This window comes from Dasypus novemcinctus, chromosome 22 (assembly GCF_030445035.2).
Source record: "Dasypus novemcinctus isolate mDasNov1 chromosome 22, mDasNov1.1.hap2, whole genome shotgun sequence".
In the NCBI taxonomy this organism is placed as follows: domain Eukaryota; kingdom Metazoa; phylum Chordata; class Mammalia; order Cingulata; family Dasypodidae; genus Dasypus; species Dasypus novemcinctus.
Genome location: NC_080694.1, coordinates 41,641,921 through 41,657,057, shown reverse-complemented (window position 1 = coordinate 41,657,057; position 15,137 = coordinate 41,641,921).

Here is a 15,137-nt window from a genome sequence, read left to right as displayed (position 1 = left end):
TTTTAACTTGTAATAAATATAATAAACATACGACAACACTTCATGTTGCTTTTATAAATGACAAGGAGAAGAATAGGAATTAGCCAGAATATCAGAATTAGGCATAATTGTTATCTTCTTTATAAGTTTCTACGTTTTTTTCATATTTTCTACAATGGTAGAGAAAATGCCTTACTTTCGTGACCACAGAAAATAAATACTATTAAACATAGGATGGCTCCACTGACAAACTACTACCTAAAACAATGAGTGAATTACATGTTTCATAAGTTAGTCCTCAGATGGATCATAATATGTAGAAATTACATTCATAATTTCATTTCATGGTTTGTTTTCTAGTATATAAAATATGACAGAATGTTTGAACATAATAAAACAAAACGTGGAAATTTAATATCTGAATACCCACCTAGCTATCCAAATGAAAGAAGTACCATTTTTCTCCATTTCTCTCTTATAATGCAGCCAGATCATTCAAGCATACTTTTAAATAGCATATTTTATATTTGAAAAGTTATTGAGTAATCAAACAGTGACCTTTAGTGCTCTACCACGAAATGCAATTCAGCTTTGTATGGAATCCAAACTAATCAATATCCTATTATGATCACAGACGGGATTTTTACAACGGAGACCTAGCAGCTAGAATATCAGACACGCTTTTGTTTGGTGACTTTGCAGAGGAAGCCATTTTAAATAAGGACATCAAATCATTTCTCTCTTTTAACTAGGACAATAAAGTGTTGGCTTCTAATTCCATCATGATGTTAAGAGAGTGAGAATGCATTATCCACTATTCACTTATGTGGAATCATTCATTGCAAGCGGTGAACACCTACAAATGCCCTTTCACCTTGCCCAAACATTCTGAGTGGATCTGTAAAGCCTGGTGTGTGTCAGACTCTGTGGGTCAGTCCACAGGAAAGTCAACAGATACGCACACACATAACCGATTCGATGTGTAGGCTGAATTAGCTGGCTCTCTAACCAGTTATTAAGATAGCTGGTTAGTTCATTCATAATGACCCAACTAGTTCTGTAAATCAAAACAAATCCACTTGAAATGCTTACCAGACACTTCAAAACCTAGCCATTTTAGAAATGAAATCCACGCTAAGACCTGTCTGTGGCTGTTAGCCTCCGTGGGCTCCAGAACAAAGGCAGCTCTAGGCGAGATGATGGCACCGACTGGCTCTCACTGGCATCATTGATTAATTCCTTTCACTGATGAAAGCACCAGGGACAATTAATTTTAGATGTTTCTTTGGACACTGAGATATCCGAAAGTTTATAGGTTTTCCCACATTGCTGCTTTAAGTTGGGTAAGGCTTGTTTGGCAGATTCATCATCAGTATATTTGTATCAGAATATCATTTAAGCAGTTCTGTTTGCACATTTGAAGTGAGGATTTAATACATTGACCTCAATGTATTTAAATAAATATAAAAATTAGGGAGAGAAAGGATGCAGCACCACCAAGAGAAAGATGGATATTTGGGGGGAAATCTCATGCTACTATCTAAAGGAACCAAAAAAATCAAATTACAAAAACTTGAACATCATCACTAGGAAAAAAAAGATTGATTTGTAAAAGCAATATTGGCTCTCTTAGCTACTAAGTAAATTCGAAGAAAAAAAGAAATCCCTAATGATGCTTAAAATAATATGGAACTTTAAAAATACCAAATGGAATATATAAACAACAAATAAAGCTTTTCCGTATATTAGCAAACCTTATTTTTATCTAGTATAGTTATTTTTTTAGTATATAACCTATGAACATTCATTACCATGAACGTTGGATGTTTTAGCTTGAGGCTTATTGACTAAGAAAGACCAAAGAAATAAAGCTAAAAAGTTTTCATGTCACTCTGAATTTTAAGAGGTTTATTTTCTGCCCTTATGTCTGTTAAATCTATTATATAAGCTTCTTTAAAAGTGCTTTGAATTCATATCTACTCTCTGAAGAGAAATGCATGTATCTGAGAGGGTCTCAATTAAGCATCTAAGTCCTCGAGGTAAAGGGGGAAAAACATAGAGTTAGGCATACAAATTCTTTACTGGAGACTATAGTCCAAAATGGGATATGACATAACAATAAGAGCCAATACTTATTGAGTGCTTGCTATAGACCAGTCCCTGTTCTAACTCCTTTACATGTATTAGCAGTTTTTTTAAACCTCAGAACAACACTATGGATTAGGTACTATAATTATTATCCCCATATTTCTGATGAAGAAATTAGGGCATAGAAGGGTTAAATAATATGCCCAACGTTACATATACAGGAAGTGCCTGAGCCAGGTTTACATCTGAGCAGTCTGTCTCCAAAGTTCACCTACTACCCACTGCGGTCACACTGTGTCCCTCAGCACATTGGTTTCCCTCTGTCCGGGAACTACATAGCAAGGAGAAAACCACCTGCTCCTCATAGTTCTTGACTTCTTTAGATAGGAGTCATTTTCTCCCCAGGGATAATGACTTGGGGGAAAATATTAACAGCATCAAGTAGGGTTTTGATTTGACTCCTTTTATCGCAGGAGGGGGATCTAGTGCCCTCTAGAGGGTGAAAGAGGAGATTATGGGCCACGGAGATTTTTTTGAATACAAGCAGAAAAATTGCATTAAGAAAATATGTATGAAAAATGGGGTGGGTATATGGGAATTCTGTATTTTGTGCATGGTCTGTCTGTACAACTTCTGTACCAAAAAAAAGAAAACCCCACAAAACAACAAAAAAATAAAATATAGGATATGCTTGAAACCCTTATTAGGAATTATTTTTTTGCAAAGGTACTCATCTTCATGCAATGTGGAAAGGAGAAAGTTCTTGATGTTGAGCAAATGAAGTTTAGCCAAAATTACAAGATGAAGGCAAGCAACATCAGAAGGTAGGTAGTAAAATATTAAAATGTGAAAATGATCATTGGTAGTACAACTTTTACAGCTATGTGACTTGAAGACACTGAAAATTGTGTTGAGCTGCTCAAATAAAAGATAAAGTAATTAGTGGAAAAATCTATTGTTCTTTTGTGGGGAGACTTGATATCACTGCACCTAACATGAGTTCAGGTCATCTACACAGCAGGTAGAGCTGAACGCCCAGCACCAAAAAACCCTTCCTGTTTTGGAAAAAAATTCATCTCTCTATAAACCAGTGTTTTGTGGATGCTGACAATGAAGAGAAATTTTTTCCTAAGGCAGAAAAACATACATCACAAGTATTTTAGATAAGTGGTACTCATTAAGTACTTGATAAATTCATGAATGAATTCTGGTTCTAGTTATGTTAGAAAGGTCAAATACTCCTTAGTTCTTTTTATGTATTGTCTAACTTCTCACCCATCTTTGTTGTACTAATGAAATGAAGATATCCATCATGATGTAACTGTGAGCTGGGGGGATCTAAATTACCTTCATCTGGCACCATTCCAATATACTATAAATGAGGTAATTGTCCTTGACTATAAAATTTGCATTTTCAAGACTTAATTGCCATCATTATATCTTTTTGTAATTCTATTAATTTAACTGAATGGAGCGTTTGGCTTTATGGTTAAAAATTTGCATCAAGACATTGTACATCTAAATAGAATTTTAATATTTTTTATCAAACGCTCCGTACAGGTGTCCCAGAGGAGCTAAATAATTTCTCAGGAAAAAGCAGGAAGCTGTCAACAAACAGGTTTTACCTTCAGTGATCATTAACAGCCATCCAAGTCACCTGGCAAAGGCTTCATCCTGGGATTTCAGAAATCACCCAGGCCAAGTACTCCATGGATTCCTCCTACTTAATCATTGACAGGAAATCTATTAGCCATAGCCAAAGCATGGATGGGTACACGTTTCTGTGATCTTCTTGGCATTGAAGGTGTTTCCCTCTTATCCTCGGCGAATGGGGCCGTCTATGTGTTTTTGTTCTGTAGGAACATTCTGCACTTACTGCCCTCCGCGCTCCTGATCTAGGTATTTACATTTACATGCCTGATCTTTTAGCCACGGTTCATAACCCAGGCTACTTAGCAAAATGCTGTAATTCTTCACTCACACTGTAGAGCGCAACTGAGTAAACTTTCCACTGCAGCCTTTGGAATCTTTCTTGGTCATTTTGCAAATAGGCTGCAATTTTCTAAATAAAGCTGAATTTGAATGTGGAGGCTTTCTAGCGGGTTAACTAAAGCACTTGCTTAAGGAAGTTGTACGTAATTGTAGTTAATAAAATTGGCTTCTTACTTTACAAACCTCCCTCCATTTGGGCCTTTGAAAACAACAAGCATCATGACTTTTGGGACAATGAGGCTGCTTAAAAATCAAAGGGGGACTGGGACAAAATTTTGTACCATCATATTGGGAATGGGGAGTAAAAATTTGGAAGCATCCTTTATTTTAAAGGACTTTGGAATAATAGCAAAGTCCCCTCATTCCACATCTTGGTCCCACTGAAACCAGGGAAGATGACAACCATTTGCAGAAGGTGGACCTGCAAATGTCATTAGGGTCACAAAGACCCTAATTTATGCCCAGCACTCACTTTGAAGACCAAGTACTAAAACCCTCTGTGACTTAACTGTGGGCATACATAGTCAGTGGCACAGGCAGATCTAGAAGCCAGCTCTCTCTCTTTTATTTTTTTAAAGATTTATTTATTTATTTACTCCCCTTCCCTCCCCGTCTTTTTGCCTGCTCTCTGTGTCCATTCACTGTGTGTTCTTCTGTGTCTGCTTGTCTTCTCATTAGGCGGCTCTAGGAACTGATCCTGGGACCTTACAGAGTGGGAGAGAGCCAATCATTCTCTTGCGCCACCTCAGCTCCCTGATCTGCTGCATCTCTTATTATCTCTCCTCTCTGTCTCTTTTTGTTGAGTCATCTTGCTGCACCAGCTCTCTGTGTGGGCCAGTACTCCCGCATGGGGCAGCACTCCTGCACGGGGCAGTACTCTGCACAGGCCAGCATTCCACACAGGCCAGCACTCTGTGTAGGCCAGCTCACCGTGTGGGCCAGTTCACACGTGGGCCAGCTTGCCCTCACCAGGAGGCCCTGGACATCGAACCCTGGACCTCCAATATGGTAAATGGAAGCCCAATTGCTTGAGCCACATCCGCTTCCCATAGAAGCCAGCGCTCTTGATTTCAGTACTGTCTTGTCACTACAACATATTTTCCCTCTGATGCCAGAAAGCTCTTCTCCCAAGAAAAATTACTGAAGACATATGAAGCAGCAAGGCCTGGGAAGGTTTCATGAGAGTCATACTAGCCCTGGATGCCAGGGTAAGTTCTTACTGGCCACTCTTGCAGCATCATGGACCTTCCTCTATATATTTCCAGGCCCAACCCTTGACACCCAGTGAATTGAAGGGCACGTGTCTAGCCAGCCACAGAGCTTTGTGTGTCACCTGGATTTCCTCACCCTCCACCCTCCATACCCACAGAGTCGACATGTGATTCCATTTTCAAGTCATTCAGAGGCATTTCATTAAGTGTGACAACTCCCACCTTAAAATAAATTCAAGGTAGATTCATCAGAAATACATCAGGACATCATCTTGGAGCACACTGTAATGTATATTCTTAGAGATGGCATCAGGTGTGAATAATACGTAAAAAGAGAAAAGCATGTAAATTAGCATATCTACACCATTATGGCAGTACCTATCCAAGGACATAGTATGGGCCCGTTTGATGGAATCAAATGCATTATTTCAGTCATAAAGCCTACGTAACCAATTATTAGTTAAAGCAGCCAATTAATTTTGGATTAATATTTACAAGAAGGGTATTTCTTGCTCAAACAGGAAATGAATATCTTTATCTCTGCTTTTTAGCTTTAATTCCTTCCCTGCAGTGTGGTTAAATCCTCACTTAGTACACTTCATGCTTTCCATCCTTAAAACCCAATGATATTTTGAGTTTGCCCATTTAGAGAAGGTCACATAAAAATCAAAAACTTACTGCCACCCTGAGCCAAATGAAAAGTCTTTGTGAGAAATCTGATGTCTCCTTCTGCCTCATTTCCACTGAACACTTCGACTCAAGGATATTTAAGCCAATTTCATAAATATATATTATATATATTGACCTTCTTCTGGGTTCCAAGTACTGTACTCAGTGCTGGGAATTTAGAAATGATTGAAGACTGTCCCTTTCCTTCATCCGAACAGCTGTAGACATTAGCTACCTATCTCTTCTATGCTATGTTGATTTTTTTATTGTCTTTTTTTAAAAAGATATACAGATCACAAAAAATGTTACATTAAAAAATATGAGCAATTCCCATATACCCCACACCCCATCCCACCCCATGCTACATTGATTTTTTAAAGAAATTATGTTCTAACTCCCAAACTGTTTTCTAAGGAGGCCAGGGTTTGAATGCACGTCTTACTCTTTATATTCTAACGAGGATGAATGTCTATCCTGCTTGGCCAGATTTACACCTGCAGTCACAGCATATTATTCATATAACAGCACCTCCTTTCACTCACAGATGTGTCTTGCTTTGGACGATCAATTCTGTCTGCAAAACATAGTGCTGGGCTGTTGATGGCTTAGAGGCCAGATAGAGAAAGGCAGGATGGGTAGAGCTTTCCGATCTGAAAGCTGTATTTGATATCTGTTTCAACACTGGTCACATGATTTCTAGTAACCCCCTTAACTTCCCCAGACTTTGGCCTCCTACTCAGTAAAACTCCAACATCTTAGCATTTCTGTAAATCCCCAAAGGGTCACCTGTGTGTGAAAGAAAAATTAACCATTCTACAATCATCACCGTAACTGATTGTGGCTGATGACGAGGATATAGGTGGTACGTGGAGAGTCACAGATACCAAGCCCGGAAGTACATTACAGCTTATCTCTTCGAATCCTCTAATATGTGGGTCTGCTCTCCCCACACCTTACTAAGTAGTAAGCAGAATATAACTGAGCAATAAGAAGAGCATTGGTAATAATCGTGGCCATCGTTTATAGTGACTGCACTACGCGGCATGCATTACATTTGGTGCTTTATATGTGCTATTACCAATCCTCATCATTTCATATTTTACAGTGAGGAAACTGAGGTCTGGAGGGGTTACATAACTTGTAACGGGCACTTGCTAATGAAGAGCAGTATAGGTTTTAAACTCAAGAACCCAAGCACTTTCCACTATTCCCACTACATTTACGGGATTTATTGCCCTGATGGAAAATTCCCATCACAGTGAACTATTATAAACAACCCCCTCACAGCACACCAAGCAGCTAACCAAATATAAGGACAAGTGTGTGCACATACTGCCCATACCGGTCTCTGTTTAAACCATAACTTTTTAAAGTCTTGATTACTGGAAGACACACTTAGAAACAAATGAGCAATCTCTTTTGGAGGTTTCTTTCTACAATCACATTTTACATAACAGAGCAAAATGTTTTGTGTAAAATTACTCCTTTTTAATATTTAAATCCATGCATTGTTAATAACTGTTATTTATTATTATGATTTGAGGGGAATTTTTATTTAAATAAACGCCAAATAGGCATTATAATTAATTTTCAATTCAAAAGTACACGATAACTTTTCAATATACCGGAAGATTAACTATTATTTGCATGTCCCAACTATTGTGCTAAGCTCTTGGTGTCCATTATTTCCCTTTTCAAAAATAACATTGATTGTTTTTATTCTCAATATCCTGTATCCGGCAACAGTAATACATTTTCTCCACATTTCATTTTCTTTATTATGTATTTCAATTACCTTATTTAAATGGTAACATTGCCAGTTTTTTGTGCAAGAGTATAGAGATTTTGTAGAATAATTTAAAACCTTTTTACATGAAGCAATTTTTTCTGAGTCCTAAAACAAAAGTCATAAATTATTACCAATGTGTCACACAACATTGCATTTTACACACTATTGGAAGAGTGTGTTTTTTTTTTTTTTAAACCTACTAGTACTGAAAGCATCTGCTTCTTTTACCTCATCTCTCTGCAATTCTGCTGTTTTTATTCAGACACGGGGACCAATTCTGTCAAAGATACTCAAGTGAATTCGGCAGTGAACAAGCCCTGCCTGTGCTGGCTAGGCGGGCCGGGGTACCTGTTCCCCAGGGCACACTGAAGCCCAGATGTAATAATATCGTGGAAGTCATTTTCAAACTGAAAATTATGGATTTTTTTCCCACAGATATTTAGTGAGCAGTTTTTCTATGCCAGGAGAAAATTGCTTTAAAGAGTCGTTACCACCATCACCATCATCACCTCTGCCCTCAAGGGGCTTGAATTCTGGAGGGAGAGGCAGCCCAGAAACCCAGGAATTAAAACACAGTGGAGACACGTTAAGAGGGCGGTGGTGGGCTGGAGATTCTGTGGGGCCCATCGGCGAGACCTCTGGCCTCCACTGGTAGGGACGCTGTAGAGTCACTTTTCTGGGTTTGGGGAGGCAAGTTCATTCTTGAAGGAAATGGAAGGAAGATAGGGTCTGAGGCAGAAGGATGGAGAAGCACAGAGGAGAGGGGGAGCTGTTCCAGTGTAGGTTTTGCGTCGCTGTTTTCCTGTAAAGATGGATTGATCAGAAGGACCTTCTAAGATAGCCCAAAGACCTGGGTCCCAGGGTACACAACTCTGTCCTCACTGAGCAGTGAGGTCTTACAGAAGCTCTACAACACCTCAGAAACCCAGGGACTTCCTCAGACAAATGAGAATAATGTCTGCTTCCTACTAAAAAACTATGAGAATGGAATGAGGTAATACAAATGAGATGTACTACCCTTAAAAAACAATGCGGGAAGTGGATTTGGCTCAACGGATAGATTCCGTGCGGGGAGCTGGCCCATGCGCAGTGCTGATGTGCGCAAGGAGTGCCCTGCCACGCAGGGGTGTCCCCCACGTAGGGGAGCCCCAAGCACAAGGATTGCGCCCCTTAAGGAGAGCCGCCCAGCGTGAAAAAGATGCAGCCTGCCCAGGAGTGGTGCCATGCACACGGAGAGCTGATGCAACAAAAGGAATCACCGATTCCCGGTGCTGCTGACAAGAATACAAGTGGACACAGAAGAACACACAGAAAATGGACACAGAGAGCAAACAATCCGGGGTGGTGTCAGGGAAGAGAAAAGAAATGAATAAAAAATAAATCTTTAAAAAAAAATTTTGAAAAGTGGATGTGGCTCAAGTGATAGAGCTTCTCCCTACCATATGGGAGGACTTGGGTCCAATCCCTGGGGCCTCCCGGTGAAAAAGAAGAAGAGAAAGCAAGAATGCCCGTGTGGCAAGCCAGCGCCCACGCAAGTGCCCACGTGGTGCGCCAGTGCCTGCGCAAGTGAGTGAAGCAGCAAGATGATGACGCATGAGAAGAGAGACAAGGGGCGAGCCCAGGTGAAGTGCAGCAGAGACCAGGAACTGAGGTGGTACCATTGAAACTCTCTCCCCATCAGAGGTCTTACAGGATCAAATCCCAATGAATCCTAGAGGAGAGAAAATGAGAAGACAACACAGACAGCAAAAACAGCAGGGTGGGAGGAGGGGAAGGGGGAAAATAAATAAATAAATCTTAAAAAAATAAAAAATAAAAAAACCCAAAAACTTACACACCAGCTCATGCAAGAGCCAAAGGAAATGGCACAGCAGTAAGGCTCAAAAAGGGGACAGAGTGGCTGAACCTCGGCACTTTCCAGCATGCCAGAATCCCACTATCTGCCTGGTACAAGGCTACTTGCTTTCATGGTGCAAATGCCCACCTGTCTAAACCTCAGCCAATTCTCCTTTGCAAGATCCTCAGCTCTGCTTCTCCCACATTTGGAGCCTGCCGCAACTTAGTTCTTGTCACTACCCATGAATCTGTCCTTTTAGTGTTAACCTCCAATGCCTTTCATTTTTTTCAGATTAAATGCAAGGCAGGTCACAGGCAAGCAAAGGGTTCGATAGTTTTGCTAAACTGTAACTATGTGAAAAAGTAATGGGGCACTTGTTAAAATTATTGTATGCTAGGATGCTCAGCTGAAAATCTCCTATGCCTATTTTTTGTTGTGTTATTGAGGCCAGGAAATGTGATTGCTTTTTTAGAAGAAGTGGAATTTACATAGTAGCTGAAAGTGTATTCTCTGCAGCCAGACTGTCTAGGTTTTAATCTGGGATCTACCACTTGCTAGCCAAGTGACTGGAACAAATGATTTAACCTCTAGCTGAAATTGTTTCCTCACCTGTAGAATGGGATAATAATAGCATCTACCTCTTGGGAAGGCTAAGTGAGGTAGTTCACATGAAGCTGTCAGAACAATGCCTGTATACCATAAAGGCTCAATAAATGCTGATTATTATTGTTTCCAGCACCTGGGGCAGGACCAGTCACTTTGTTGGCACTCAGTACCATTTGTGATTGAAATAAAGGAATGAGTGACTCAAATGAATGGCCAATAATGGCAAAGTACTTACTATAAACTCATGTTAATAAAATCACCCCCCCCAAAGGGCATATATGATACCAAACTCAGACATCAGAGGGAATTAAACACATATAGATATGAATTGTAATATTCAACATCCAGCACTTTTAATGGGGAAATTTCTGTCTATGAAATGTTACAGCAAGAGCTCAGTAAATACCTTGGTTGTTAGAGTGAGAAATTGTCACAAAGGGAAAACTTCCAGGTGTCAGATGGCGTTTAAAGTATTGAGCCATGAGCACTGCTCCAAATGATAACTTCCGCTGTTTATCAATTGCGCTTAAAATATCAAAACAGAATAGCAACGATAAAGCATTGTTTTAATCAAGTATCCACATTAAAATTCCATTTGTCCCTACTCTAGCCCTAGTATCACAGCAGGAATGGTTTTGATATTCTGCCGCCATATGTGTTGAATGGTCTGATGCAAAACTTCTCCCAGGTGAGCAAAAGTCTGTGTATTTGGAAACACCCAACTGGCTAGCTGAATCGCTGGCTTCCATCCAGTTATCGCATGTCATGTCGGTCCAGTGACTGAGTCAGGGTTTCAGAGAGTCCTTACTGTGAGGACTGGTTGCAACAACAGGGTGCAGAAGAAATAGCCGGTGTCTGAAACTTGCACCAGAGGGTCATCCAAAATAGCCAGCATATCGTTTCTGAGAAAAATAGTCCCCTTACTGCATAAAGTCTGAGACATTCTGCTGTCAATAATTACTTGCCTCCTTCAGCACTTGTGTATTGCAAAGAGCTCCCCAAGTGGTTGAGCCACCTGACTCTGCTGGAAGTAGTACACGAGATCCCATTTTTTCCTCAACACTTTTGGCATTTTCCTTTTTCTAAAATTTCTCTCCCCTTCCGCCCCCACCCTGGTTGTCTGTTCTCTGTGTCTATTTTGCTGCGTCTTCTTTGTCTGCTTCTGTTGTTGTCTGCGGCACGGGAATCTGTGTCTCTCTGTTGCGTCATCTTGCTGTGTCAGCTCTCCGTGTGTGCGGCGCCATTCCTGGGCAGGCTGCACTTTCTTTCGCGCTGGGCGGCTCTCCTTACGGGGCGCACTCCTTGCTCTTGGGGCTCCCCTACGCGGGGACACCCCTGTGTGGCAGGGCACTCCTTGCGCGCATCAGCACTGCGCGTGGGCCAGCTCGACACGGGTCAAGGAGGCCCGGGGCTTGAACTGCGGACCTCCCATGTGGTAGACGGATGCCCTAACCACTGGGCCAAGCCCGCCGCCCGGCATTTTCCTTTTAACCATGGAATTTTACTACTTGGATAAATATAAAAAACTTTCTCATTTTAATATGCAATTTCTTTGTGATTAGTTAGATTGACCATCTTTTTGCCTACCTGTTGCCCTTTCTGTTTTTCCTGTCCTATGAATTACTGGTTCATATATTTTGCTTATTTTTATATTAGATTGTTTCTTTCTCTTAGGGATTTTTAAGACTTCCCAATATATTACAATTAAGAATTATTTCTTGGTTCCCTATATTACTTTGTTGCCCCGCTTCTTTGCATTCTGTCTTTAAAAAAAAAAGTTTTATTTGGAAAAAATCCCAAACTTAGAGGAAAAAATGTAAGAATAGAATAAGAACAGTACAGTGTATATCTTTGCACATTTTACCTAGATTCATTTATTATTGATGTTTTACCCTATTTATAAGTATGTGTGTATCTACACATACATACATACAAATATACATGCATACTACGTATATGCAACATTTCAATCCTCAAAAGTTTTGTATTTTTAAGGTCACAAAATTCTCAGCTTTTTTCTTCATGGCTTGTGATTTTAGAGCCTTGTTTAAGAAATTATTTCATATTGGAAATTTATTAAGATGTTCTGTATTTACTGCTAGAAATGTAAAGCCTTGTTTTATATTTAAGCCATATTCCAGTTTTTGACACATGGTTGGAGGTCAAAATCTGAATCTAGTTTTTCCCAGAGGAAAAAATAGCACCATTAAATACATCAATTATTCCTTCCATAATGAATTAAAATTACCTGTCTATCAGGATGGATGATGGATGGATGGATGGATAGATATAGATAGATAGATAAGATAGATAGATAGATAGATAGATAGATAGATAGATAGATAGATAGATAGATAGATAGATAGATAGATAGATAGATAACTGGAAAGATTAAAAGATGGAGAGATAGAAATATATAATTTCTGTTTTGGCAGTTTCTATTCTGTTCGAGTGGTCTATTTGTTTAATCATTGAGCTAATAGTATGGTATTTTAAATACTTTATCTTCAAAAATTTGTCTTCTTACAGTCTTACCACCTTTCTATTCTTCAGTAGTACCTGTTTTTGTTTTGTTCTTTATTTTTCATCATTTTTGTCTCCTGCCACCACTATGTCAAGTAGCAGTTTGCCAAATTCCATGAAATTTTTTTTGATATCTTACTGGCTTTAGTTTAATTTAAAGATTAATTTGGAAATTTACATATTTTCTGAAATTGAGCCTTGTCATCCATTAATATGGTTTATTCCTCCATTTATAAATACTTTTAAAAATTGTCTTCAATAATGTTCTGTAATTTTCATCATGAGGATTTGAATATATTTTTATTTCTATGTGCCTTACAGTTGTTTTGTTTTTGTTTTGCTACTGGGAATGAGTTATGTTTCTCCTCTCTCCCCATATATATAATAAATAATTCAGTAGATAAATTATTTTTTAGTTTAACTTGTTGTCAATCACCTTGCTGAATTTCCTTATTAGTTCCAAATATCTGCACATAGGTTCTCTTGGATTTTATGAAGAAAAACATAATACTAATTGCAGATAAGTACTTTTGTCTTTGTGTTCCCAATTCTTGTATCTTGTTTTTTTATTCCTCAGTGCATCGATTAGCATGGACAACAAGGTTTAAAAGAACTATATTTCTGATTCTGCCATTAATGGACATGCTTCCAATATGTCATGAAAAACATTTTTCTTTTTGTAGTTTATTTATAGATGGATTTTATTATTTATAAGTGTTCAATTTCTTCATAATTTTGATGCATTTTATGAAGAATAATTGTATTTCTGTATCTTTAATGTGATTGTGTTTTTCCTCCTTAATTCTGTTAGCATGGTATATTAAAATAATAGACTCTCTTGTGTGAGCCATCTTATGACATCTTGTATAATCCTTACTTAATTGCAATATTTTAAATTTTAGATACTACTGTCTTTGATGTGCTAATATTTTATTTAGGATTTCTGCCTATGTCTTTATATGGGAGAATGGTCTATTTACTTTTCTCCTACTGTCCTTATCCAATTTGCTGCCAAAATTAAAATATTTGCCTGTTGGTATAATGTTAAAATTACCAATTGACTCCAATTTGGTTTTTGTTTTATGTTGTATATTTGCAATCTTTTCTTTTTGTTCCTTTCATTAGTCTTACCTGAAAGTTGTTTTTTAACTTCTTTATTTTTCAAAAGCAGACTATTACTTCTGTGTGTTCACTTGTGTTTTTAATAATTTTTGTCAATTTTAACACTTCCTCTATTAATTCTTCTTTTTTTAGTTTCTTGATGTTCATCTTTTTTTCTTTCTATAGCTTCTAAGTAGATCATTCTGTTGATTTTGATCTCTCTCATTGTTTTAAAAGTAAATATGTTAAAGATATAAAATAAAAACCAAATAGCACACTCACTGTATCTCTAATCTTTATTATATTTCACTTTCATTGTTGTAAATATGTTGTGAGCTCTGAGATTTCCACCTTAACCCACAAGTTAAAGTGCATTTGAAAATTTCCAAAAATCTTAAATTTTTAAACTATTTTGAAATTTATTTGGTTTTAAAAGTAATTGTATTATGATCAGAAAATAGTCATATATTAGAGTTATTTAAAATATAGACTTCATTATGACCTAATATATGATCAATTGTATAAATGTTTCATATTGTACTTCAAAAGAATGAATTTTTGAATGTTTGTTTATGTATATACATAAGCATATTATACAAATATATATATGATTAAAAGTATGATTTTCAAATTTCTCATTTGGCTATTTTTTAGTCTACTTGAACTATAATTTCTGACATCTGTATAGGAAAATTTCTCATTATGTTCAAGAAATAAACATTTTGTCAGTTTTGTACTATTTTTTTATTTTTAGACAAATTTTAGATTTACAGAAAAATTACACAGGAATTATAGAGTTCTCATATCATTCCCGCCACCCACACACAGTTTCCCCTATTTTTAACATCTTACTTTAGTGTTGTACATTTGTTAACAATTGATGAACCAATACTAAAGCATTGCTGCTAACCAACGTCCATAATTTACATTATGATTTACACTTTGTGCTATATAGTTTTATAGGCGTTGACAACTGTATAATGTCATGTATCCATCATTACAATATGATAAAAAACAGTTTCACTGTCCTAGAAATGCCCACCTATTCCACCTATTCATCCCTCCCCCATTTTTCTCTGTTTAGAAGATTAAGATGGCCATCATAAATTCTGGGTAGTTTGTTCCTATAATAATTATATAGTCTTTCTGTGACTTGAATTGTGTTGTCCTGCTATAGTTTTGCTATATCATCTTTTTTTTCCTATTAACAACTTTATGTCAAATTCACAAAAATAAAAGACCAGAAAAAGGCAGCTCAACAAGTTATGGAAATATTACTCCTAAAAAGTTCCTTTTCTGGCACTTTTGTCTCATCTAATTCCAACTGCTATCTCAGTTATTC